This window comes from Camelina sativa, chromosome 15 (genome assembly GCF_030686135.1).
Source record: "Camelina sativa cultivar CO46 ecotype springtype chromosome 15, ASM3068613v1".
NCBI lineage: Eukaryota > Viridiplantae > Streptophyta > Magnoliopsida > Brassicales > Brassicaceae > Camelina > Camelina sativa.
Genome location: NC_141894.1, coordinates 24,460,541 through 24,486,946, shown reverse-complemented (window position 1 = coordinate 24,486,946; position 26,406 = coordinate 24,460,541). Strand labels below are relative to the sequence as shown.

General features: G+C 40.6%; 1 non-coding gene across 1 annotated transcript; it reads left to right on the top strand.

Annotated features, from left to right (window-relative positions):
- Positions 1-22,348: 22,348 nt before the first annotated feature.
- On the top strand, positions 22,349-22,455 carry LOC147927043 (small nucleolar RNA R71). The gene has a single exon (XR_015583102.1). It is a non-coding gene; the product is annotated as a small nucleolar RNA R71 (small nucleolar RNA).
- The last annotated feature ends 3,951 nt before the right edge of the window (positions 22,456-26,406 follow it).

The window sequence follows — 26,406 nt, the reverse complement described above, 5'->3', positions numbered from 1 at the left end:
AGGGAAGTTCTTTTTGGGGTGTAAGTGTAAGGTTTGGCTAGTATTCGTTTTGTTGTTATTTCTAGACCTAACCTTTGTTGTTTTGTCTAGGATCCGAACCCTTAGAATTATCGGCTAGTTGGAGTAGAACCTTGTTGTCTTGTGTAAAAGTACTTGTGTTCTTTAGCCGTAATTGTGTTTTTTGTGGTACTTTTTAACTGCTTGCTAATCTATTCTTGTTTGAATTACTTGCTTTGATTGTTGCTTGAGTTTTATAGGATGCATAGTTAATTATTTGCTTAATTAACACTCACACAATTGATGAGGATTCACATAAGACACCACAAAGCGCGATCAGACAGAAGAGAAGAAGCTCAAGAAAGTCCAAGAGAGAGTTCGATCAGGACAGGGCAGCCAGTTTGGGTTACTAGTGGAAAGAAGGAGAAGAGAAAAAAAAGAATGATGGAGAAGGTTGAGGCAAACTCAAAGAAATCGAAAGAACAAGAGAGTAGTGCAAATCAATTGACAGTGGCAAATTAAAAAGGTCAAACTAGACATGACCAATAAAGTGCGAAGAAAATAGTATGTGAACCAAAGAGTAGGACAATGAGGATGCAAGAAGATAATGCATAAGAGAAGAAAATAGTCTATGAATAGACAAAGAGGGTGCAAGAAAATAATGAACAGCTACGGAGAGGCATTAATATGCTAAAAGGCGAGAATTGGCCGAAGAAATTTAAAGGAGATAAAATCCTAAGGCGTGGAAGGATAAAGGAGTCGGAGGAACCAGAGAAGCAAAGTATTGTGGCTAGCAAAGGAGAAAATATAAATTGTACGATGAGCATATCAAGTTAATGGGGTAAATTAAACTATGAAATGGAGGAGGAGAGAAGAGTCAGGAACAAGCCAAAGAAAGTGAAGCATTGAATCAAAGAATTTAAGTGGTGGACGAGTCATGGTGCAACAAGGCAAAAGCCTTAGTATTTGAGAAACGTAAAGGTTATGAGGAGTCAAGTGAATGCTGGAAATGGAGAAGCTTTCCAAAAACAAAAGCAACGGTGGCATAAGTGTGAAGTAAGATTATGGAGACAAAACTACCAAGGAAAGGGAGATTCCAATAAAGATATTGACGTGATGGTAATCACAAGACAATGACACCTAAGTTAAGGAGTAACGACATCACAAGGAGAGAAGGAGAAGGTGTGAGAATTCAGGGACAAATACTTATAAGAGGGGGGGGGGGGGGGAGAATGTAATGACCCTCACCAAGGGTAAAAATCCTAAAATAAAAATTCAAGGAAATGACTCGGGAAAGACTTAAAAAGAAAGAAGATGTGAAACAAAGAAGAACGACCATAAGAAGTCTGAGAAAATATTCGCGAGTCGAGGAATAGCCGAGCCAAGACTGGAGTGACCAGAGGTAAGATCAAGGCCTTAAAACCGATCAAAAATTAACAGTTCATGCAGAAACGGCATCCGCGGGAAAGTCAAGTAAGTATCGAGGAAGAACACCGAGACGTCCAAGGGATGTTTGGGTAATGTCCGGGAAGAGATCAAGATGACCGAAGAAAATCGAGAAAATTGTCCGAGGAGTCGAGAGAATTGACCGAGAAGCCGAGAAAAGTAGTCCGGGGAATACCGGGAGTCCGAGAGACCAAGAAAAGATTGTTCGAGAAATTATCGGGAGAACCGATACGGTCCGGGAAATGCCAAGAGGAACATCCGGGTGAGACCGAAGAATGCTGAGGGACGGGTTTTGTCGAGAAACATCGACCGAGAGACGGGTTTTGCCGAGAAACGTCGGACGAGAGACGAGGAATACCGGGGAGAGGTCGAAGGTACCGGACGAAGGATCGAATTTTTAGGAAATTTTTATTTCCTTAAAATTTGACCAATCAGATTTCATGCACAAATAATATGGAGATAGTGAAGATTAAATTAATCAAATGGAGTTAGTGGGAATTATTTTAATCAAGAGGAGATAGTAGAGCTTAGTGGAGGATTAAAGAATTCAAGGAAGAGTTAGTGGAAGTCAAGGTGGCTAGGTTGAGATCCTCACAAGTGTTAAGCCATGCTCTAATAGCAACTAAGGAAGAGTGATAACTCTTCATGCATTGGCCAATCCCACCACCCAAACTCTCTATAAATAAGGCTTCACTCTTCTCATTTCCGCACAAGGCACAAAGGGTAAGGAGAGAAAAGCAAGAGAGAGATCGACAGTGATCGAGAAAGAGTTCGAGAGAGAGATCGAGAGAGAGGAAACTATCGACACTGCGTCAAAAGAAGTCGAGAATAGAGACGCTTGCATCGAGAAGAGAAGGTGTTTGTGTCGAAGATTGAGAAGCGAAGGTGTTGTGTCGAAGTAGTCGAGAGAAGGAGCTGTTGCGATCGACGAGAGTCAAGTATAGACGTTGTTCGCGATTGAATTATTCAAAGAAGGAAGCGGTTGCGATCGGGAGAAAAACCAAGAAGCAAGACGCAGTTTTGACCGAGTAAAGATGAGAGCGAGACGTGGTTGCGGTCGAAGGAGCGGGAAGCTGTCGACGCGAAGACTGTCTGATCGAGTGGTGCGGTGAAGTCCGGTAATCATCGACGAACGCGTGAAAGAGGTGAGTCTGCGGTAAGGCATGTAGAGTAGATGCATGTAGTTTCGGTTAAAAGTTGATGCATGCAAATATAGTAGGATTCAAGTTAGAATCACCATATGAAAATGAACAAGTTGCATGATAAGTAATTTGGACTCACCTAAAATTTGGTTAAGAGGATTGCATGCATGACGAGACTTAGTGAATTTACTAGCAATATTTCTTGCTTAAAATTGGTTGCATGCGTGATTAAATTGGCTAAGTTCATTTGAAAGTTTATTGCATAAATTCATGTGAGGTTAGCGTGAATGCATAAACGAATTTTAAAGGGTTTAAATGGTTAACTCAAATGAACTTGCATGCTTAATTGGACTAAGACGATTTAAGAAGTTTAAATCAAATGAACTTGCATGCGTAATTTGGACTTAAGGATTTAAACGGTTAAATCAAACGGTTGCATGCATAGTAGGACTTGTTGCATTAATATTGCTTAAGTTGCTTAATTTTGGTTGCATGCATGTAGAAAAATCTTAAGTTGCTTGATTTGTGTTTCTTGCTTCTTGTTGATTATTGCATGTTGTATTCTTGCTTGATTTCTTGCTTTGGTGCTTGATTTATCATTGCTTGAATTATTGTTGAGTGTTCTTATTTTAGCTTAGCCTCTTGAGTTTTGTTTCTCGAGTCTTAGCTAGAATAGTGAGTCGATCTTCTGTTCCAAATGTGGTTGTCACGCGTGAGTTCCCGACGACCACTCACCCGAGACACTGTCACGGCTAGCTAGCTACTAGTGTGACCGCTACATGATGATGTAGCATAATTGCGGGCTCATTGCTGGTGACCTTTGTGGTCTCGGCATGGGGGACGGAATGGAACGGAACAGATAATCGAGGGCCCTTAGGTAAAAGAGTCTAGGGTATTCCAAGCGATCCTTGTAGTATTCTAGATGTCTTTGTTTGTTTGGTAGACGGAGGAGTCTAGGGTAATTCAAGTGTCCCTTGTTTTATTCTAGGTTGTCCTTGCGAGTCGCGTATAAGTCAAGAGTCTAAAGTGATCTTTAGTCGTCTTGTAATGTTGTATAGCGAGTCTAGATCGTCGAGTCGAGTCGTATTGATCTAACCTCCCTCGCTTGTTTGTGGTTTAAATTGCTTCCGCTAATGTTTTCGTTGCGTAGCTTTGATAACTTGCTAGTCGTTTTACTTGCTTGTTTTTCTTTGCTTACCGGGGTAGTCGGGTTGGGGAAAGTAGAATCCTGTTTAGGAGAAACGGGTACCCAGGCTCACTGAGTAATCTTAGATTACTCATTATATTATTTTGGTCTTGCAGGGAAGCCTAAGTGAGTCTAGAGCTGGAGCAAACTTTAGGGTGCCGGATAGGATTTTCTTGTGTTCTTTGTAAAACCCTATAATTTTATAAATGGTTATGTATTAATTTTCCGACTATATTTATATATATTGCTTTAATGATTTATTTTCGATGAATTCTTTTATTAAAGTGATATATATACGGTTTTCAGGAAAACATGGCAAGTCGCAAATGATACTCGGTCTTGTCCGGGCTAACACAACGCACCAGGCCATGAGGGTTGCAAAGCCTAAATAACCTCGGTTGCGGGTGGAGTTGTGTCAGGGAGAACCGGTCGGGAAGTCTGCAGCTTCCGTCCCTCGACCGGATCACCTCGGTGCAATTCTGCAAGTGGCATCTCGTGGCTGTCCGATGGCCTTCGTGGTCATAGGACGGTTCGGGGGCGTTACAGGCGGTGGACGAAGTTGGTGGCGGATTATGATTTAGAGATAGTCTATCACCCTGGTAAGGCTAACTTGGTTCCAGATGCTCTGAGTCGGAAGAGGGTAGCATCGGCTCAGGAGCAGGAGATGGAGTCTCTGGTAGGAGAGATCAGTGCTTTGAGGTTATGTGCTGTGTCTCAGGAACCGTTGGGTTTGGAGGCGGTTGATAGAGCAGATCATCTGAGGTGGGTGCGGTTGGCTCAGGAGAAGGATTTGGGGCTGGTAAATGTTTCTAAGGATGTTGATTCAGAGTATCAAGTTTCAGATAATGGTACTATCTTGGTGCACGGTCGGCTGTGTGTGCCCAATGATGAGGAGTTGAGAGGCTCATGCGAGCAAGTTTTCTATTCATTCAGGAGCGACTAAGATGTACCGTGATCTCAAGAGGTACTATCACTAGGTTGGGATGAAGAAGGATGTAGCTAGTTGGGTCGTGAGGTGCGATGTGTGCCAGCTAGTGAAGGCTGAGCATCTGGCTCCAGGCGGGTTACTGAACAGTCTACCCATTCTTGAGTGGAAGTGGGATATGATCACGATGGATTTTGTGGTAGGATTGCCAGTGTCTCGGACTTTTGATGCTATATGGGTCATTGTGGACCGGTTGACTAAGTCAGCACATTTTCTGGCCATTAAGAAGACTGATGGAGCTGGAGTTGCACATTTCCGACTGAAATGCAACCAAGTTTACTTACGGACTGTTTTGTTACCATATTTAGAGTCCTATAGCGGGACAATTTTGGGACTAATTACAAGAGTCTGAATTTGGAGTTTTTGTTTGTTATTTGGTTTGGTCACAAACTGATCACATGTTTGTTATTTGGTTTGGTCACAAACTGGTCGCATGTTTGATATTGGTTAATTTCCAATTTAAAACGCTATTAATTAAAAAGAAAATGGTGATTAAAAATACTAATCATAACATCATCCTAATCATACCGTAATATCATCCTAAAAGAGTTTTTTACACAAATGATCATCCTAAATTAGAGGAAATACAACTTTAGTAGATCTCCAACTCATATTATTTAACAGCCAACACCATTCCATCAGCAGAACACCTTAGAGCTTTTTAGCTTTGTGTGAACTCTCTATTTCTTCATAGAGTCATATAACGCATATGCAGAGACCAATAAAAATTGCCACGCCTCAGTGAACTCATAGCTTGTCTTCCTTCTTGACAGTTATCAAACATAAGCAAGAAGCAATATTTTGTTGAACAACCTGAAATCAAGAAACCGAAATAACATAAGCAGACAAACATATGGCCCCAGAATCACCAACTGAGGTTTTTCTCTGCAAAGTTCACCATCAAACAACAACGTAAAAATAAAAAATATATACCAAACACAATCTATTAGAAGGATTAGAGGAAGAGGAACCAAGAACTTCACAAATGATGAAGAAAACTGAGTTATATACATGTGATGTCTCTGTTTCTGTTACTCTAATCACTTGCTCCTAACACACACATAAATCATATTCAAAATCAATCTGAGAAAAGCGATACTAAATCTCATCTTAGATCTTAATTAATAACCTAAACGAGACAGAAAAAAATTAGTAGAAGATTCAAGTCATTAACCTAACCGAATATCACAAGAACAAAAGCTAGAACGAAACAAATCTGACCTGAAGAGAAGGGGAGAATCCAAATTAGAAAGACTTTTGGCTATAAACCCAGAAAAGGAACCAACATCTGTCCCTGGCACTAGTTGTGAAGACTAGGGAAGTGTCGTATCATCAATCACTGGCAGATCTGCGGTGACAGACGATGATAACGACATAGCAGAAAGGGGTTCCGAAGATCCGCCAGTGGAAATCGGATCTTGAGCAGTAGAGGGGACGATTGATTCTTCAGTTTCCAAACTAGGCGAAGTCTTGGATGGTAACGATGATTCTAAATCCATGGTAGAAATGAAGAGGGGGAAAAAAGGAGAAGATTCTCGACGACGGCGTGAGGCCTAACCATCGGACGGCGGAGGTGGAGAGTAGATCTAGGTTTTCGTCTTTTTAATCGCCCTTTTCTAGAGAGAGAAAAGTACCGATAATTTGCAGCAGCTTTTTTTAATCCATAATAATTTGTCATCGAGACTCCTTAACAATCCTCCTCAGCATTCTAAATCATGTTCCTAGAGCGGCAGTTCTCCACGCACAAATATATACATAGTCATGTGCCAAATAAGGCGTTACTTCACCTCTTTCAGATGATAACTTTCTGGAAGTGGAACCATTCTACCTTCCATCCATCAAATCACGTCCTCTCCTCAGTATAATCAAGGTTTGATCATCAAAATTCCTATCTCTTTCTCTCTCACGCGTTTGTCAATCACCGTTCTTTGTTGTTGTTGTTTGATTTTGTGTTTCTTCATCCTATTTCGATACCATGTTTAAGTCGTAAGATATTAAACCATGTTTGATACTAACTATTGGAGTTTAGTATAGATTCTGGTTGATAAAAGTAAATTCATATCTTCTATATACGTATCTTTGTTGTTGTACCTAGATAGATTCTTCTAGATTTCAGGGTTCGGTTTGGCACTCATTCTATATATGTACTCGTTCATCAGTTTGATCAATATACGAACTTCTTTGGCTTTTGTATCTTTTTTATGGTAGTAGAGCCTGACACTAAATTTTTTTTTGAATTTCGTCCTTGATTGATAATATGGCAACGAAACCAACACCAACTGCGCCTGCTACGGCGACTGTGGAGGTGAGAAGAACCATCTCACCTTATGATCTGACCTCAGTTGACAATCCATGAGCGGTGATTTCTCATCCTCTTTTGAAGGGAACTAATTATGATGAATGGGCTTGCCGCATGAAGACGGCGTTGACGTCTGACAAGAAGTTTGGATTTTTGGATGGATCGATTGCTCAACAAGCAGAAGAATCCACTGACTTAAAGGATTGGTGGACAATCCAAGCCTTGATCGTGTCATGGATCAAAATGAGTATTGATCAAACATTGAGATCAACCATATCCCACGGAGAGATTGCAAAAGATCTCTGGGATTACTTGAAGAAACGATTTGCTGTGATGAATGGGTCTAGAATCCAGCAAATCAAATCGGAGTTAGCTTGTTGCAAATAGAGAGGGCTTGCAATCGAGGCTTACTATGGGAACTGACTCTCAAATGTGGCCAGTGTATGTGTGATCTTGGTACTGCACAGGAGGCTGATCGGGAGGAAGACAAGGTGCATCAGTTTATGTGTGGTCTTGATGATCCCTTTCGAGCGGTTCATTCAAGCCTTGTAGCACGTGTTCTTGTCCAGCCTCTAGAAGAGGTCTACAACATTGTTAGACAAGAAGAGGATTTGCGAATGAGTGGTGAAGAAAAAACGGAGGTGGTTTCATTTGCGGTTCACACAAAGCCAAAGTTCATAATCAATGAGAAGGAGAAAGCTGGTACTTGCAAGCTTTGCAATCGGTTTGCTCATAATGCAGAGAACTGTTATGCAATGATTGGCTATCCTGAATGGTGGGGTAACAGGCCTAAGGGTCGTTCATTGCACGGTAGGGGTCGTGGTGGAGCAAACTCTGGTGGAGGCAGAGGTCGAGGCCAGGTCTTTGCTAACAGAGTGAATGTTCCAAATGTGGAACAACCGGGACGTGAGCTGGTTAATCATGTGATCACCGTTAAAGATCGAGATAGAGTGACTGGTTTAACCGATCAACAATGGAGCACTCTAAAGACCATACTCAACGCCGGCAACACCAACAAGGATACTCATGTGGAGAAAGCTTCGGGTAAGTCTCCTTTCCCTACTTGGATAATGGACACAAGTGCTTATCACCATTTAACCGGACGGTTTGATAGCTTAGTTGATGTGTAAAAGATATGTCCCCCGTTTTGATAATATTGGCTGATGGGAGAGAAAAGGTTTCACGTAAAGAGGGTTCTATTCGCATTGGTTCTAATCTGATGTTAAAGTCAGTCTACTTTGTGGAAGGGTTTCAGTCGGATTTGATATCTTTGGGACAGTTGATGGATGAAAATAAGTGTGTAATTCATATGGCTGATAATTTTCTAATTGTTCACGACCGACCTTCGAGGATAGGTGATTGGAGCTGGTAAGAGATTTGGAGGAACATTTTTCTTGTGAGGTACGGAGGTCGCCGCAAAGGTTACAACAAGAGAGGAGAACCCATTGGAGATGTGGCATAACCGGATGGATCATCCGTCTGCACAAGTTGTGGGAATGCTTCCTTTTGTTAATCATTCCGTTTCAGTAACTAGTTTGAATAAAACATGTGATGTTTGTCTTCAAGCAAAACAGATTTGTGATTACTTTCCAATAAGTTTGAACAAAACAACCAAGATTTTCGAGTTAATTCATGTTGACATTTGGGGTCCATATCGAGTACCTTCTCATTCTGGAGCAAGATATTTCTTGACAATTGTTGATGACTACTCAAGAGGGGTTTGGCTGTATTTATTAAATAACAAAGGGGAAGCCTCTGTTCGATTGAAGAATTTTTTTGCTCTAGCCAAACGTCAATTCAAATCCGACGTGAAGAGTATAAGAAGTGATAATGGTTCAGACTTTTTATCACTAACTGATTACTTTGAGAGTAATGGTGTGCTTCATGAGACTTCGTGTGTATCAACTCCACAGCAGAATGGTATAGTGGAGAGAAAACACAGACACATCCTAAATGTTGCGAGAGCTCTAAGGTTTCAAGCAAATCTCCCAATTGAATTATGGGGTGAGTGTGTTTTAATTGCTGGATATCTGATCAATAGAACTCCAAGTTCAGTTTTTGGGAAACATTACACCCTTTGAAAGAATTTTCAACAGACCTCCATCTTATGATCATCTCAGAGTCTTTGGTAGTCTTTGATATGCTCATAATATAGGCCATGGAGGTGATAAATTTGCATCAAGGAGTCGTAGATGTGCTTTCATGGGGTACCCTCACGGGGAAAAGGGCTGGCGTTTGTATGATCTTGAGAAGATGGAATTCTTTGTGTCACGTGATGTTGTGTTTTCGGAGTCAAAATTTCCTATCTCACTGGACACAACATTGCCTCTCGTTGACGAAGAAGAAGACAAGTCAAGTTTTATGGGCACCAATTTCTGAAGGAATGGTATTTGAAGAAGATTTGGGTCCAAGACTGATTCCAACAATTGATCCAGCACCGAGTCCAACGAGAAACCCGATCGCAACAATTGGGCTTTTACCTATGGCCCAGAATGACAACTTGACTAATGAGCCCAGTTCCACCCCTTCATCGTCTTCGACGAGTACACCAGATATCGAGCTTCCTCCAGTCCAGTCCCAGCTAGGAAAAGGTCACCGGAAAAAGACTCAGTATGTGAAGTTAAAAGATTACGTCGTGCAACAATCGATGAAGCAACCAGCAGAAGAGGCGAATTGTACGGTGTCTTACCCAATTACAAATCACTATGATGTACATCATTTTTCCTAAATCTCATATTGCCTACATAGCGGCTGTTATATCCGAGGTCGAGCCAAAATCTTATAAAGAAGCAATGACAGACAAACGATGGGGCCGAGCTGTTGGTTCAGAATATGATGCATTGGAGAAGAATAACACTTTCACGGTTGAAGATTTACCTCCGGGTAAGACAGCAATTGGTAGTCATTGGGTTTTCAAGGTCAAATTTCAATCGGATGGAACGGTGGAAAGGTATAAGGCAAGGTTAGTAGCGATGGTTGGGGGTGGGGGTATTGGAGTTTAGTATAGATTCTGTTATGGTGTGATCCAATTCAACCGGTTAGCCTGATGTCGACTTGTTTAGTTGGTTAAATAATGGTTTGTTATTCTTGGGCATCGGTTTCTTGAAGTCCAAGAAGGAAAAGGATTTGGTGTCGAAGAGAACGGAATTGCAAAAGATTAGGACTTATCTCTTTTGTGTTGATATATATATACCTTCTTATTCTCTCCTATAGTATCTCTAATCATCTCTATCTTGTAATCTCTCTGACGCTCTGTTCTTGAGCTTGAGAGAAACACTTGAATCATTATAGTGAATTGCTGGGTTGAATCCAGCTCCAGACGTAGATTCATCACATCGGTGAATCGAACTGGGTAAACAATTTCTTGTGTCCTTATTTCTTTAAGTCTGAGATTGTGTGTGTGTTGGTCGAGCTGTTTTGAGTTGAGTTCTTGAAAGAATTCGCAGTTAAAACTTAACAGATTGGTATCAGAGCAAAGGTTTTCTATTTGATAATGGCGAGCGACGCGAACACGAACACGAATTCAAAGGCTTCGTTCCAAGTCTTTAACGAGAATTCAGATTTCTCGTTATGGAAGATTAGGATGCAAGCTCATCTGGGTTTAGCTGGGCTAAAAGGAATCACAGAAGACTTCTCTCTGACAAAGACGGTTTCACTTACTAAAAGTGAAACAAAGAAAGCTGCAGAAGGTGATGAGGATTCAGAATCGTCTCTAACAAAGGAAGTTTCTGATCCTGACAAGGTTGTAAAGTCAGAACAGGCTATGAATCTTATAATTGCTCATGTCGGTGATGCTGTTCTGAGGAAAATTAATCATTGTACTAGAACAAGTTATACATGGAGACGTCCTTACCAAATCGGATCTATGTACAACTAAAATTTTATTCATTCAAGATGAGCGAATCAAAGACCATTAATGAGAATGTGAATGATTTCTTGAAGATTGTTGCTGAGCTGGGTAGTCTGGAGATTTTTGTAGCAGAGGAAGTTCAGGCGATTCTGTTCTGGAATGGTCTACCTGGTAGCTACACTCAGCTGAAGCATACTTTGAAGTATGGGAATAAGAAGTTATCACTACAGGATGTGGTCTCGTCTGCAAGGTCTTTAGAAAGAGAGTTGGATGAGCTAAAGTTAAATGAAAGAAGCTCATCTGCGGTACTTTACACAAGTGAAAGAGGAAGATCGACTGTCAGAAGTAATCAGCAAGGCGGACAAGGCAGGGGAAGAAGCAGGTCTAATTCTAAAACAAGACTTACCTGCTGGTTCACAAGAAATAAGGTCACTTAAAAAAGGACTGTTTTGCGAGAAAAAGAAGATGGAGAGTGAAAGTCAGGGTGAAGCTGGTGTCATCACAGAGAAACTAGTGTTTTCTGAAGCATTAAGTGTCAATGATCAGACGGTTAAAGACATTTGGGTGCTTGATTCTGGGTGTACGTCTCACATGACAACCAGAAGGGACTGGTTCTGCAGTTTTCAAGAAGGAGGATCAACAACAATCCTTCTTGGTGATGATCATTCAGTGGAATCACATGGACAAGGTTCCATTAGAATTAACACTAATGGAGGATCTATTAAAGTTCTGAATAATGTCAAGTATGTGCCCAATTTGAGAAGGAATCTCATCTCCACAGGAACTCTAGATAAGTTGGGATATCAACATGAAGGTGGAGCTGGCAAGGTTAGATACTTCAAGGATAATATTACTGCATTGCGTGGAAATCTGGTGAATGGATTGTACATTCTTGACAGTGAGACAGTAATGTCAGAAAATTGCAATATAGTAGAGACAAAGCAGATAACAGCTTTGTGGCATAGCCGTTTGGGACACATGAGCATTAATAATATGAAGGTACTAGCTGGAAAAGGTTTTCTGAATAATAAAGAAATCAAGGAGTTAGATTTCTGTGAGCATTGTGTTATGGGAAAATCTAAAAGGCTGAGTTTCAATGTGGCAAAGCATGGAACGACTGAAGCATTAAGCTATGTTCATGCGGATTTATGGGGATCATCAACTGTGTCTCCATCTATGTCAGGCAAACAATATTTTCTTTCTATCATAGATGACAAGACTAGGAAAGTATGGATATATTTTCTTAGGACTAAGGATGAAACTTTTGGGAAGTTTTGTGAATGGAAAGAGCTAGTAGAGAATCAGATTCATAAGAAAGTTAAGTGTTTGAGAGCAGATAATGGCTTAGAGTTTTGTAATACAAGGTTTGATTCTTATTGCAAAACTCATGGAATAGAAAGGCATAGGACATGTACTTATACACCACAACAAAATGGTGTAGCAGAAATAATGAATAGGACCATCATGGAGAAGGTTAGATGTTTGTTGAATGAGTCTGGTCTAGATGAGATTTTCTGGGCTGAAGCAGCGGCTACAGCTGTGTACATCATCAATAGGTCTCCATCATCAGCTATTGATCACAATGTCCCAGAAGAACTATGGTTGAACAGAAAATCAGGTTACAAACACTTAAGGAAATTTGGATCAATAGCATACGTTCATCATGATCAAGGGAAACTGAAGCCAAAAGCTTTAAAAGGCGTTTTCTTAGGTTATCCTACAGGCACCAAGGGTTACAAGATTTGGTTGGTGGATGAAGAAAATTGTGTGATTAGTAGAAATGTGGTGTTTCAAGAGGAAACATTGTTCAAAGACTTGAAGGGAAAATCAGAGGACAAAGCTCAAGAAGTTACAGAAGCTTCAACATTAAATTCTGATATTGTTACAGAATTAATCCAAGAACAAGGAAGTTCTAAGCAAGGTGGAGTTATTTTTGAACCTGAAGTTGAAAGCGAAGAATCTGATGAAGTATGTGATGAAGAAACTGAAGTAATTCAGTCACAAGAAAGAAGTGGGTTGACAAACTATCAATTAGCGAGAGACAGACCTCGCAGGCAGATAGTGGCTCCAGTCAAAATGAAGGATTATACTCAATTTGCTTTTGCATTGATGGCATATGAGGTTCTTAATGCTGAAGAAGAACCTCAGTGTCTTCATGATGCTCAAAAGAATAAAGATTGGGTTATGTGGAATGGTGCAATGGGAGAAGAGATGAACTCTCTACTTAAGAATGGTACATGGATCCTAGTAAACAGACCCACAGACAAGAAGGTAATAGGGGGTAGGTGGATATACAAGTTGAAGCCTGGAATACCTGGTTTTGAATCCAAAAGACACAAAGCTAGACTTGTTGCAAGAGGATTCACACAAAGAGAAGGAATAGACTATCAAGAGATCTTTGCTCCTGTGGTGAAGCATGTTTCGATCAGGATTTTAATGTCAGTGGTGGTTAATCAAGACCTGGAGTTGGAACAAATGGATGTTAAAACAGCTTTCTTACATGGAGATTTGGAGGAAGAGTTGTACATGGAGCAACCAGAGGGTTTTGAATCAAATGATGGCAAAGACAAGGTTTGTCTACTGAAGAAATCTTTATATGGCTTAAAGCAGGCTCCACGTCAATGGAACAAAAGATTTGACAGGTTTATGACGGAAGAGAAGTTTATTAGAAGTGAACATGATCAATGCGTATATGTGAAGATGATCAATGAAGGTGATTTCGTTTATCTTCTATTATATGTGGATGATATGTTGATTGCAGCAAAAAACATGTCAGAGATTAACAAAATAAAACAGAGACTTAGTGAAGAGTTTGACATGAAAGACATGGGAGCTGCCAGTAAGATTCTTGGAATAGAAATCAGAAGAGACAGAGAGCAAGGAGTTTTGTGTTTGTCTCAGTCAGGATACTTGAAGAAGGTTCTGAAAAGGTTCAATATGAGTGACTGCAGGGCTGCAGATACTCCTATTGGGACACACTTCAAGTTATCTGCAGTTAGGAACGATACGGAGTGTATTGACACTGAGAGGACTCCATACGCAAGTGCTGTTGGGAGTGTAATGTACTCAATGATTAGTACACGACCTGATCTTCCTATGCTATAGGTCTGGTTAGTCGCTATATAAGTAAGCCTGGAGCAATGCATTGGGAAGCTGAAACAAGGATTATTTGTGGTGGTGAGATGAAAGGTGGCAGTGTATGCAATGATGAATATGGAATGGATGGGTGTTTCAATTCCCCTTATGCAGTTGCAGTATAAGAGGTGTCAATCCAATTTGAGTGTTTGTGAACAATCAAGATATGCATATGAATCTAAGTCAAGCCAAGTGTAAAGATTGTTTGTCACTAACAATCCTAAGATGAAAATGTAAATTGCAGAAAGTAAACTACAAGAACTAAGAACTAAATGCAATTGAAACAGAATGATTATGAACTAAGAACAGAAACAGAAACTGTAAACACTAGATATGAACTAATGCAAGACAAGTAATGAACTAGATGCTAAGTGAATGTAATGGAAATTAAACAGGAATGAAACAAAAGATAAGACAGGACAACTACAGATCATAAACAAGAAATCTGGGGATGAGCTCGAGCAAGCACTCGACCGAGTGTAGGTCGAGTTGGACTTAAACGTGAAAACAGAGCAAGACAGTAAAAACAGAGCAATGCAAGAACGAATCAAACAATAAGCAAGCGATGATATTTAAACTAAGAAATCAATAAACAAAGAAGGTCCTGAGGATGGATTCATGGGATGAACTGATCATTGTGATTATCTAACTTGGTCAACAAATCTCAAGCAAGCTATGAGCTAATCTCTAGACATACTAATCTAAGACAAGTTTCTCCCACTCTAATGGTCAAGAAACAATCAAACCTGAGCATCTTCTAGACTTGTTCTCACAAAGTAAAGAATCTACACAAGCAGGCATTAAGCAATACATCTGAAACCAAACAAGACTCCTAATCTCTTAGCAAGCCTAATGGTAAGCTCTAGATCTAGCCTTATCTATGCTTCCTAAACATTGGTGTGATGCTAAGAAGCTTGAAATCAGACTCTACCCTCTCAGATATAGAATCAGCATTAAGATCATCTACCCTAGAAGAGATCTACAACAATCAAGCTTGACCAAATCACACAAACCACAAGATCAGCCCATCCTAACCATCCTCAAGATCCTAGGAAGACTACTCACAACAAGACATGATCAAACAAATCATAAACCCAGAAATTATTGAAACTTGCATTATTAGAAAGATAAAACAGAGATCTACAATATTGATGAAGGAATGAAACTCAAATTCTTTATATCTTGAAAGTTATGAAACCAACAAAATACAAGAATCTAGTCATTTTCTTAGAACAAGTACCAAATCTAAAATAAAAGAAAAGTGCAAAAGGAATAAATCCTAAAAAGGTAAAACTTAGGTTTTTGAGCATATCTAAAAACTTGACACTTTGGTGGCTGCAGGTACAAGGCTTTATATAGTGGGGAAGGTGGAAGCTCTAAAAATAGAAAAAGTCAAAGTGGTCAACGGCTCGGTCAACTCGATCAGTGCTCGGTCGAGCTAGGGGTCGAGCTGGCTTCTCACGTGCAATCTCCACTCGGTCGAGTCCATCTCCCACTCGGTCGAGTGCTTGGTCGAGCTGGACTCCGGGCCTTGGTTCTTTCAGCCTTAACTCCCTTGTTTCCTCCTCATGACTGCTTCACATCTCTTCTCCATTGCTTCCATGCTCCTTAAGCTCCAAAATCACCTGTTTATGCATGAAAAGATGCAAATGCAATGCAACTAAACTCTAATGCAAGATTGGTCCTAAAGCTACACAATAATGGCCTAAATGGATAACAAAAGATGCAAAAGATGTAAATAAACTAGGGGAAAACAAGGTAAAATATATGAACATCAACACCCCCAAACTTAGTCTTTGCTTGCCCTCAAGCAAATAAACAAGACATAAGAAGGTAGATGAGGTTTGAAAGTTGGATCTCAGCTCCTAAAACTTGCAAATAGACCATCTAGAATCAATGTCCAAGTTACTAGTACTATGATGCAAATTGAATGAGCTGTACTTAAAAATTTTAGACAAGCATATCACAACCTTTACTGATTTGAGCCTTAGATATTCACATGCATTCAAATCAACCATTTCCTTTAACATTCATTAATCAAGAACATGAATCAATTTTATGCAATGCTTAAACTCATTTGGCTTGGTAATAAGGGTTTAGAGACAATGAAGGTCTCTTTTTAGAGTGGGGCTTGTCAACATCAAGGTTCTCTCATAAAAAATGGATTGAGCTTTAGAAGAATGCTAAAGGTAAGAACACTTAGACACATACAAGAACAAAACCTTGTCTACTCAAAGGTACCCAAAGTGTTTATCCTAACAATCTAAACCCAAATGATCCTAGTGCTACCCTTTAACTTCTTCTTTTCTCTTTAACCCTTTTCTCTTTTGGTTTTCAAGTCTTAGGAGAGGTTCCTTATTTGATCTTTCTAGTGGGATGGGGGATTCTTATTGATTGCTATGGTTCTCTTTTCTTCTTACTCTTAAGACATATAAGCTTTTTGCTAAACTGCTCTTTGCTTTCTTTTCTTTTTCTTTTAGCTAGAACCATCTTAGATAACATATTTTACTTCCCATCCTTTCACTATACTTTTAGCTTTAACTTAAACACATTCCTCTCCTAAAGACTCTACCCTTTTTCTTTCTCTTTTCTTTCTTTTCTTTTTATAACAGCCAAGTCCCAAACCCAACAAGTGAACCACCTAGTCCTATCTAGTTTGGAAAATGCAAACTAGAACTACACAAGGTCTTACTCTTGTCAGTTCAAACCTAACACTTTCTACCAAGCTCAATCCCAAAATAGGCCTCACACACACAAGAATAAACAAGGCTTGAAAGAAGGTTTGGTTAAGGGGTAGGGGAACTGATCTTAATGATTTAATCAGCTACTTGGATCAACAAGAGTGGTAAAAAGGAGAAAGATGATCCAAATATGTATGTGGTATCCATGAGTTTAAAGCAATGCACACATTGATAATTATGAGTCAATATTATGTTCTTATAGATAGGAAATGGAATCAAATCACAACATGCTTCAATTTAGACCAAATGCAATGCAGGAATTCAAGGCTTGGTTCAATCTTATGCTTCTAACCACTCAACTAGCATCAAAGTACTATTAACTTGGGCATTGATCCTAGTCTAGTGAATTAAGCAAGCTAACAAGGAAAAATTCATCATAGATCCCTAATGCAAATATTATACAATTCTATATGAAACATGCTAAACAAGATCCTAATATGCAATGCAAACTACATGAACACTCTTTTTTTATAAAGATTTTTTAAAAAATTTTTCAAATTTTTATGGTTTTTCTATGCCTTAAATGATTATGCAAGTGCTAACATGATGATGATAAAAATTTGAAATAAGAAAACAAAACACAACATCAAATGCTATCTCAAACCCTCCCCCAAACTTAAATCACACAGTCCTCTGTGTGAAAGAAATTTGTAAGAGGATTCAAGACTAAAAACAGAAAAAAAAAAACACAATATCAAATGCTATGGTATAAACAATGGTAAGGTGATGATGGTACCTTAGGAATTGTGGAAGAAGTTGTCCACATCCATCTGCATGCTGTCATATGAGTAGTTGGGGTCCTCTTGGTGGCTTGGGGATGGACTTTGGGGCAGCTCGACTATGCCAACCGAGCTTGACTCGGTCGAGTGCATGTCCGAGTGGGGGGGTCGAGCTGGGTTGCGAGTCTCCAAATCTTGAGTCTGATACTGCTGGTACTGCTGGTAGAGTGTGGGATCCATAATCTATTGGGGTGGGAAGGGAGGGTAACATTGATAACCTGGATAAGCAGCTGGAGGTGGGAAGCCATAGAGTGATCTGGGCTGGTGCTCGACCGAGTGCATTGGTGGTGCTCGGTCGAGTGGGTGCTCGAGTGACCCGGTCGAGTGCCTCGAAAACTGTTGTTCTCGGGTACTTGAGCTCCTCTTCCTCTGATTTGGCTCATACATTGAAGCCCTAGCTTGTTCCACAGGGTTTGCAACTCTTGAAAGTGCTATAGTTGAGCTACTCCTCCTCAAAGGGCTTGAATGTCTTGGAGATGAGTTTCCACTCTTCAGCTCAGCAATCTCCTTCTTTAGTCCCTTGATGGACTTAGCCATGTTAGTCACCTTCTTCTTGAGCTTATCAAACCTCTTCCCATTCCACTTGTTCCATCTTTCCAAGAGAGTCATTCTCTTTGCATTCTCCCTCACTCTTCTACTATCTCTTGGATTGGGCTCATAGTCTTCAAAATAAAACTGCTCCTCTCCATCAGCCACTTGTGTATTCCCAGCTTCCTGAACTCTAGGTTGAACCACTCCATCAAACCAATGCTCCTCAGCTGGCCAAAAGTCAATGTTGGCTCCTTTTTGAATGGTGGTGAGCTCTTGGTTAGGCAATATGAGTTGCTTTTTCCCAAGTGTGGGAAGCTCAAAGTTGAAAATGTGGTTCCCTTGATGCATTTCCTTGGCTAGGATGAGAGTGGAGGTAAGGTAGCTTGAGTCAATCCATCTTGGTAAGACCCTTTCTCCTCTAAGTTGGATGTCAGCAGCTTGAATGATTGGAGTGATGATGCCTCCAATGGTAAGTGCTCCTCTTGAACCTTTGTTCTCAAGCTTGCCTACCCAACTTCTCAAATAAATCATGTGGTCTATCAGCACCATTGCAAGATCAGTCTCCACAGTGCTACCAAGGATGATGGTTCCATTCCTTGCTTGAAGAAGAACTCCATTGAGAGCCAAGTCAATCATCTTCAGCTCTCCCTCATTTATGTTTCCAGTTTCCTTCCTAGCAAAGAAGGTATTGGCAAGAGCCTTGTGGTAATACCTCAAGACTGGGCTCCTAATCCTTGAGCTCTTGGAGTTGGAGGATGAGTAGAGCTTGTTGTCCCCAATGGTCTCCCATGCAGCATACAATTCTTCTCTTGGAATCATCAAGCTCCTATGGCTCCCAACCTCAAAACCAAACACATCAGCCAGCTTCTTCAATGAAAGCTCATGCTTCTTCCCTTTGATTGTGAAGGAGATATGACCAGCTCCTACTTCAGCATTTTTCCTCAAATATTGGTGCAGCTTGACAGTGGCTAGGAACTCACAGCTTTCCTCTCTATACCCTTCCATGCAAAGCCCCATGAACTTGGTAAGGCTGCTCTTCTCAAAAAGACATTCCACATCTTCATCAATGGCAAGCTTCTCCATAGTCTCCTTGTGTGGATATCTAGTTCCCAGGAACTCCATCCTCATGAAAGCATCATAAAGCTGCTTCTTTGACAAACCACAAGACTCAGCTTCTCCATCTTCCATCAATTCTTCTTCCTCACTCTCACTTTCACTCTCCTCTTGTTCAACTTCAACAGCTGGCCTCTTCCCTTTGGCCCTGTATCCCCTTATCATCTCATCAATAGTAGGCTCCCTTTCCTCCTCACTCTCAGTCCTCTCAGGATCCTCCTCAACTGGTTTTTTCCTGAGACTCGGCACCTGGCTGACCGGGTGCTCGAACCATCACTCGGTCGAGTGGTCGATCGAGTGGACCGTCGAGTGGCTCTCCCAGCTTCACCTCTTAATTCAAGGTCAGCATCACGACGTTCCATGGAGCTTGCAGCGGTTTTGTGAGACTTCTTGGTTATCTTGGAAGACATTTTCCAAAGAAACTGAAGGGAAATAGACTCAAAACTCAAAGTTAATAGGTTAGTGACCCAAAAACTTGAAAGAACAAAGCTAGAGCAAGAGATGAACTTTGAGAGAAATTTTAAAGCTTGAATTTAAATGTTTTGAGCAAATGAGAAAGTGTGAGAGGTATAGGATCGAGCAAGGTCTTTATAAAGAAGCTAAGGAGACAAGGAAACAAGGGTGGAGCGTCCTTACCATTCAAATTTGAATTGGGAATCTTTGACTTGCTTTTTGGCTGCCACTCGACCCCACACTCGACCAGCACGTGGTCGAGCTCCTTGACCAAATTTGAAATTTCAAAAATTTTCTCCTTGTTCTTCCCTCCACTCGATCGTTCTAGAAGAATGGGAATCGAATGGGCCTCGATTAGTATCCAGCTCGGCCGAGTACCTCTCGTGGCCTGGTCGAGTGGGCCTGCGAGCCTTCTTCTCCATGTCCACATCTCTCCTTACCCAACTATATTCTCACTAAAAAGCCTGTCCAACAAAAACATAAAAGAAAACACATCAAAACTACTAAGAATTTAAACCATATTTACAAAGGATACCTTAGGGACTTCCTCCCTAGTGAGCTTGTTTAAAGTCACTAAGCTTGACTTTGGTTTCCTTCTTAGACTTGATCTAGATTCCAAGGAGGTGATGAAATCCTCCCTGGAACCTCTTGGTCACTGTGAAGTTGATCCTTGATCACCTCACCCTTAGCACACAAACCATACTTCTTCTTGATTTTGAGCCTTGGTCTTGCTTTCCTCAAAGACCTCTTGTTCAGCTTCACTTGAAGATTCTCAACCATTCTAGTCAACTCTTGAACTGACCTCTTCAGCTTTTCCACAGAATCATCTTGAAATGGGAGCTCAGCTTTAGGGTCTCCTTCATCCTTGAACACCTCATGATCAACTTTCTCCTTGATAGTGAAGGGTTGATCATCAATGGTAGGCAGGTTGGTTGGGTTATAGATGTTGAACTTCATGACTGTATCCTCAGCAATGTTCAAGGTCACAAGACCTTCCTTGACATCAATGACTGCTCCAACAGTAGCTAAGAATGGCCTCCCTAGCAAATTGGATCCTCAGGCTCCTTGTCCATCTCTATCACCACAAAATCAGTATGAATCCTTGCTCTCCCTATCTTGATTGGGACATTCTCCAGCCTTCCAACTACCTCTCTATTTGTCCCATCAGCTAGGCACACATGGAGATTGGTAGATTTGAAATCAGTTCTTCCAAGCTTTTGGGCTATGGAATAAGGCATGACACTTGTTGAAGCTCCCAAATCACAAAGACATTGATTGTAGTGAAGGTAGCTGATTGTGCAGGGCAGATAGAAAGGTCCTGGATCACTGAGCTTTATTGGAATGATCACTCCTCCAAGGTTCTCAAGATCCTTCTAATCTTGAGCTTCAGCCTTTTTCTTAGACAAATCAAGCAAAACAATTTTGTAGAGAGGATATGGTTCATACTGTTCCAAGGCAGGTCCTCTCTCCTCCTCTTGGTAAGCTATGGTGATCTCTTGTATAGCCAACACTTCTTCCTTCTTCTCAACCACAGCTTCCTCATTCAAAACCCTTTCTTCCTCTTGTTGCTTAGCCAACAATGCCTTTTTCTCAATGATTTCCTTTAATTCCCTAATCTTCTGTGCTTTGAAACGCCCAGGAAAAGGTAGTGGAGGCTTGTAGGCAGGAGGAATGTACTTGGCAGGTTTGTCAGCCTCGGACTGTTCAGCTCGATCGACCACTCGAGCATGCACTCGGTCGAGTGGCTGCTCGAGTCCATGGTCGAGCTCAGGTGCGAGTTCCAATTTACTTGCACAAACATCACCTGGGGCTTCAGTAACTAATGAATTCCCCTAAACTTGAACTGCACTGTCCTCAGTGGCTTCTTCCTCATGAATTTGAATGGCTTTGGCTGTGAACTCCCTTGGATTTTGGACAGCTTTTCCAGGGAGTTGGTTGGGTTTTGGAGCTGAAGAAGAGGCTATGTTACTCTCCATATACTTCACTCTAGAATTAAGACCTTCAAACTTCATGTTCAGGTCATTATACTGGGATGTAAGCCTTTGGTTTAGCTCAGCAAACTGCTTGGCTTCCTCAATCTTCCCTTGGGTTTGACCAATCAACAGCTGCTGTATCATAGCTTTAAGGTCTTGTTCTTGGCCTTGGTTAGTCTGAAACCCTGGTGGGGGACACAACTGGGGCTGGAACACCTGCTGCTGTTGTTTGGGGATATAGTTTTGGTGCTGTTGAGGCTGTTGAGGAGGGTAGACTTGATCTTATGGATTAGCCACATTTGTACTCCTATAAGATAGGTTGTTGTTCTTGAAACCACCTTGATTGTAGCCCTTGAATCCACCTTGGTTTTGCATGTAGCATAACTCAGCAAACTCATTCTCCCCTTCTTGAACTGGAACCTCCTCTTCACTAACAAAGTGAATAGACTTTTGCTGGCTGAGGAGTATCTTGTCAAGTTTCTCATTGACCATCTTCAAATCCTTCTTGTACTTGTCCTCTTGATCAGTTGAGGAACTCCTTATGGTCCTATCATAATCTTCATGATAGTTCCCATCAGACTGAGCTAGATTCTCAACTAACTCCCAGCCTTCATCCACATGCTTGTTGAGGAAGTTCCCATTGGAGGCTGTATCAAGAAGCATTCTGAACTTTGGAAGCACTCCTCTATACAGTGTGCTCAACAATGACTCCATACTGAAACCATGATGAGGATATTGAGTCTGGTAGCCCTTGAATCTTTCCCAAGCTTCACAAAAGCTCTCATTGTTCCTTTGAGCAAATCCAGAGATCTCATTTCTCAATCTAGCAGTCCTAGCATTGGAGAAGAATTTGGCCAACAAAGCCTTCTTAGATTGATCCCAAGTAGTGATAGCACCAGTGGGCAGAGTCTTCTCCCATAAATGAGCCTTGTCCCCAAGAGAGAAAGGGAACAACCTCAGCTTGAAACCATCTTCACTTACTCCATTGATCTTGGTAAGACCACAGATTCTATCAAACTCATCAAGATGATCTAGTGGATCTTCCATAGGCAATCCATGAAACTTATTTGCCTGAATCATTGAGATCAATCCACTCTTGATCTCAAAGTTGTTGTTGGCAACTGTTGGTGGCACAATGCCAGCTTTTTGGTTGTGAGTGTTGGGTGCATCTCCAGCACCAATATGTCTTGGTCTCTGAACCTGATCCTGATGATCCATAGCTATTGGAACCTCTTGTTGTTGCTGAACAACCCTCCTTTTCTTGGATCCCAAACCCTTGGTCAACTTGTTGATGGTGTCAATATGCTTAAGAAGATTGTCCTTTCCTTTGGACCTTGTGTGCATCAACAAACTCAAACGATTTTTGCCAGGCAAGCGACTGAGCACAGGCTCAAGTAGGAGTGTAGGTGGACTGGAAACTGAGGTTAAAAGAGATCTGGGGTCTGGCTCGAGCAGGTGCTCGATCACGACTCGGTCGAGTGGTGGTCGAGTGACTGGTCGAGTGGTACCTGAAATGGAACTTCAACCCAGAAACAGAAGATTCAAGCACAGCAACCTCACAAGTGTATAAAAGAACTTAATCTTAGACTAATATGGATCCTAAATGTCACAAAAACACACTCAAATGGGCAACGGCGCCAAATTGAAACAAGGATTATTTGTGGTGGTGAGATGAAAGGTGGCAGTGTATGCAATGATGAATATGGAATGGATGGGTGTTTCAATTCCCCTTATGCAGTTGCAGTATAAGAGGTGTCAATCCAATTTGAGTGTTTGTGAACAATCAAGATATGCATATGAATCTAAGTCAAGCCAAGTGTAAAGATTGTTTGTCACTAACAATCCTAAGATGAAAATGAAAATTGCAGAAAGTAAACTACAAGAACTAAGAACTAAATGCAAATGAAACAGAATGATTATGAACTAAGAACAGAAACAGAAACTGTAAACACTAGATATGAACTAATGCAAGACAAGTAATGAACTAGATGCTAAGTGAATGCAATGGAAATTAAACAGGAATGAAACAAAAGATAAGACAGGACAACTACAGATCATAAACAAGAAATCTGGGGATGAGCTCGAGCAAGCACTCGACCGAGTGTAGGTCGAGTGAGAGGTCGAGTTGGACTTAAACATGAAAACAGAGCAAGACAGTAAAAACAGAGCAATGCAAGAACGAATCAAACAACAAGCAAGCGATGATATTTAAACTAAGAAATCAATAAACAAAGAAGGTCCTGAGGATGGATTCATGGGATGAACTGATCATTGTGATTATCTAACTTGGTGAACAAATCTCAAGCAAGCTATGAGCTAATCTCTAGACATACTAATCTAAGACAAGTTTCTCCCACTCTAATGGTCAAGAAACAATCAAACCTGAGCATCTTCTAGACTTGTTCTCACAAAGTAAAGAATCTACACAAGCAGGCATTAAGCAATACATCTCAAACCAAACAAGACTCCTAATCTCTTAGCAAGCCTAATGGTAAGCTCTAGATCTAGCCTTATCTATGCTTCCTAAACATTGGTGTGATGCTAAGAAGCTTGAAATCAGACTCTACCCTCTCAGATATAGAATCAGCATTAAGATCATCTACCCTAGAAGAGATCTACAACAATCAAGCTTGACCAAATCACACAAACCACAAGATCAGCCCATCCTAACCATCCTCAAGATCCTAGGAAGACTACTCACAACAAGACATGATCAAACAAATCATAAACCCAGAAAATATTGAAACTTGCATTATTAGAAAGATAAAACAGAGATCTACAATATTGATGAAGGAATGAAACTCAAATTCTTTATATCTTGAAAGTTATGAAACCAACAAAATACAAGAATCTAGTCTTTTTCTTAGAACAAGTACCAAATCTAAAATAAAAGAAAACTGCAAAAGGAATAAATCCTAAAAAGGTAAAAACTAGGTTTTTGAGAATATCTAAAAACTGGACACTTTGGTGGCTGCAGGTACAAGGCTTTATATAGTGGGGAAGGTGGAAGCCCTAAAAATAGAAAAAGTAAAGTGGTCAACGGCTCGGTCAACTCGACCATTGCTCGGTCGAGCTAGGGGTCGAGCTGGCTTCTCACGTGCAATCTCCACTCGGTCGAGTCCATCTCCCACTCGGTCGAGTGCTTGGTCGAGCTGGACTCCGGGCCTTGGTTCTTTCAGCCTTAACTCCCTTGTTTCCTCCTCATGACTGCTTCACATCTCTTCTCCATTGCTTCCATGCTCCTTAAGCTCCAAAATCACCTGTTTATGCATGAAAAGATGCAAATGAATGCAAGATTGGTCCTAAAGCTACACAATAATGGCCTAAATGGATAACAAAAGATGCAAAATATGTAAATAAACTAGGTAAAAACAAGGTAAAATATATGAACATCAGAAGCTGTAAAGTGGCTATTGAGATACATCAAGGGTTCTCAAGATTTAAGTTTGGTATACACTAAAGAGAAGAATTTCAGTGTGATTGGATACTGCGATTCAGATCATGGAGGTGATTTGGATAGAAAACGATCAATTAGTGGATATGTTTTCATGGTAGGTGGTAATACAGTGAGTTTGAAATTGAGTTTACATCAAGTTGTGGCCTTATCATCCACTGAAGCAGAGTATATCGCTTTGACCGAAGCAGTGAAGGAAGCTATATGGATCAGAAATCTGTTGGAGGATCTTGGTTTGAAGCAGGAAAAGGCACAAGTTTGGTGTGATTCTCAGTCTGCAATTTGTTTGTCCAGGAACAGTGTTTATCACGAGAAGACAAAGCATATGGCAATCAAGAAGTCTTTTCTCAGTGACATTATTGAGAAAGGGGAAATAGAAGTGTCCAAGATTCACACTTCGGTGAACCCTGCGGATATGCTAACAAAAGGTATTCCTATTAACAAGTTTGATTCAGCTTTGGATGTTCTGAAGCTGATCAAATGGGAATAAGTGTTAAAGCTTACAATGCAGGAGGTTAAACCCAAGTATGGCAGTTCACTATGGAGGAGAAGAATTGTATCAAGGTGGAGAATGTTATGGTGTGATCCAATTCAACCGGTTAGCCTGATGTCGACTTGGTTAGCTGGTTAAATAATGGTTTGTTATTCTTTGGCATCGGTTTCTTGAAGTCCAAGAAGGAAAAGAATTTGGTGTCGAAGAGAACGGAATTGCAAAAGATTAGGACTTATCTCTTTTGTGTTGATATATATATACCTTCTTATTCTCTCCTATAGTATCTCTAATCATCTCTATCTTGTAATCTCTCTGACGCTTTGTTCTTGAGCTTGAGAGAAACACTTGAATCATTATAGTGAATTGCTGGGTTGAATCCAGCTTCAAACGTAGATTCATCACATCGGTGAATCGAACTGGGTAAACAATTTCTTGTGTCCTTATTTCTTTAAGTCTGAGATTGTGTGTGTGTTGGTCGAGCTGTTTTGAGTTGAGTTCTTGAAAGAATTCGCAGTTAAAACTTAACAGATTCTGGTTGATAAAAGTATATTCGTATCTTCTATATACGTATTTTTGTTGTTGTACCTAGATAGATTCATCTAGATTTCAGGTTTCGGTTTGGCATTCTTGCTATATATGTACTCGTTCATCAGTTTGATCAATATACGAACTTCTTTGACTGTTGTATCTTCTTTACTAACGACGGTTAGAAGAGATTATGGGTTTGAAGCATCACAGTCACGTAAACCAGGTTTAAGTAAAAAAAACCTACTTTCTTTGGTGATTTACTTCTAACATGAATTTAAGTGACACCATGATCTTCATATGG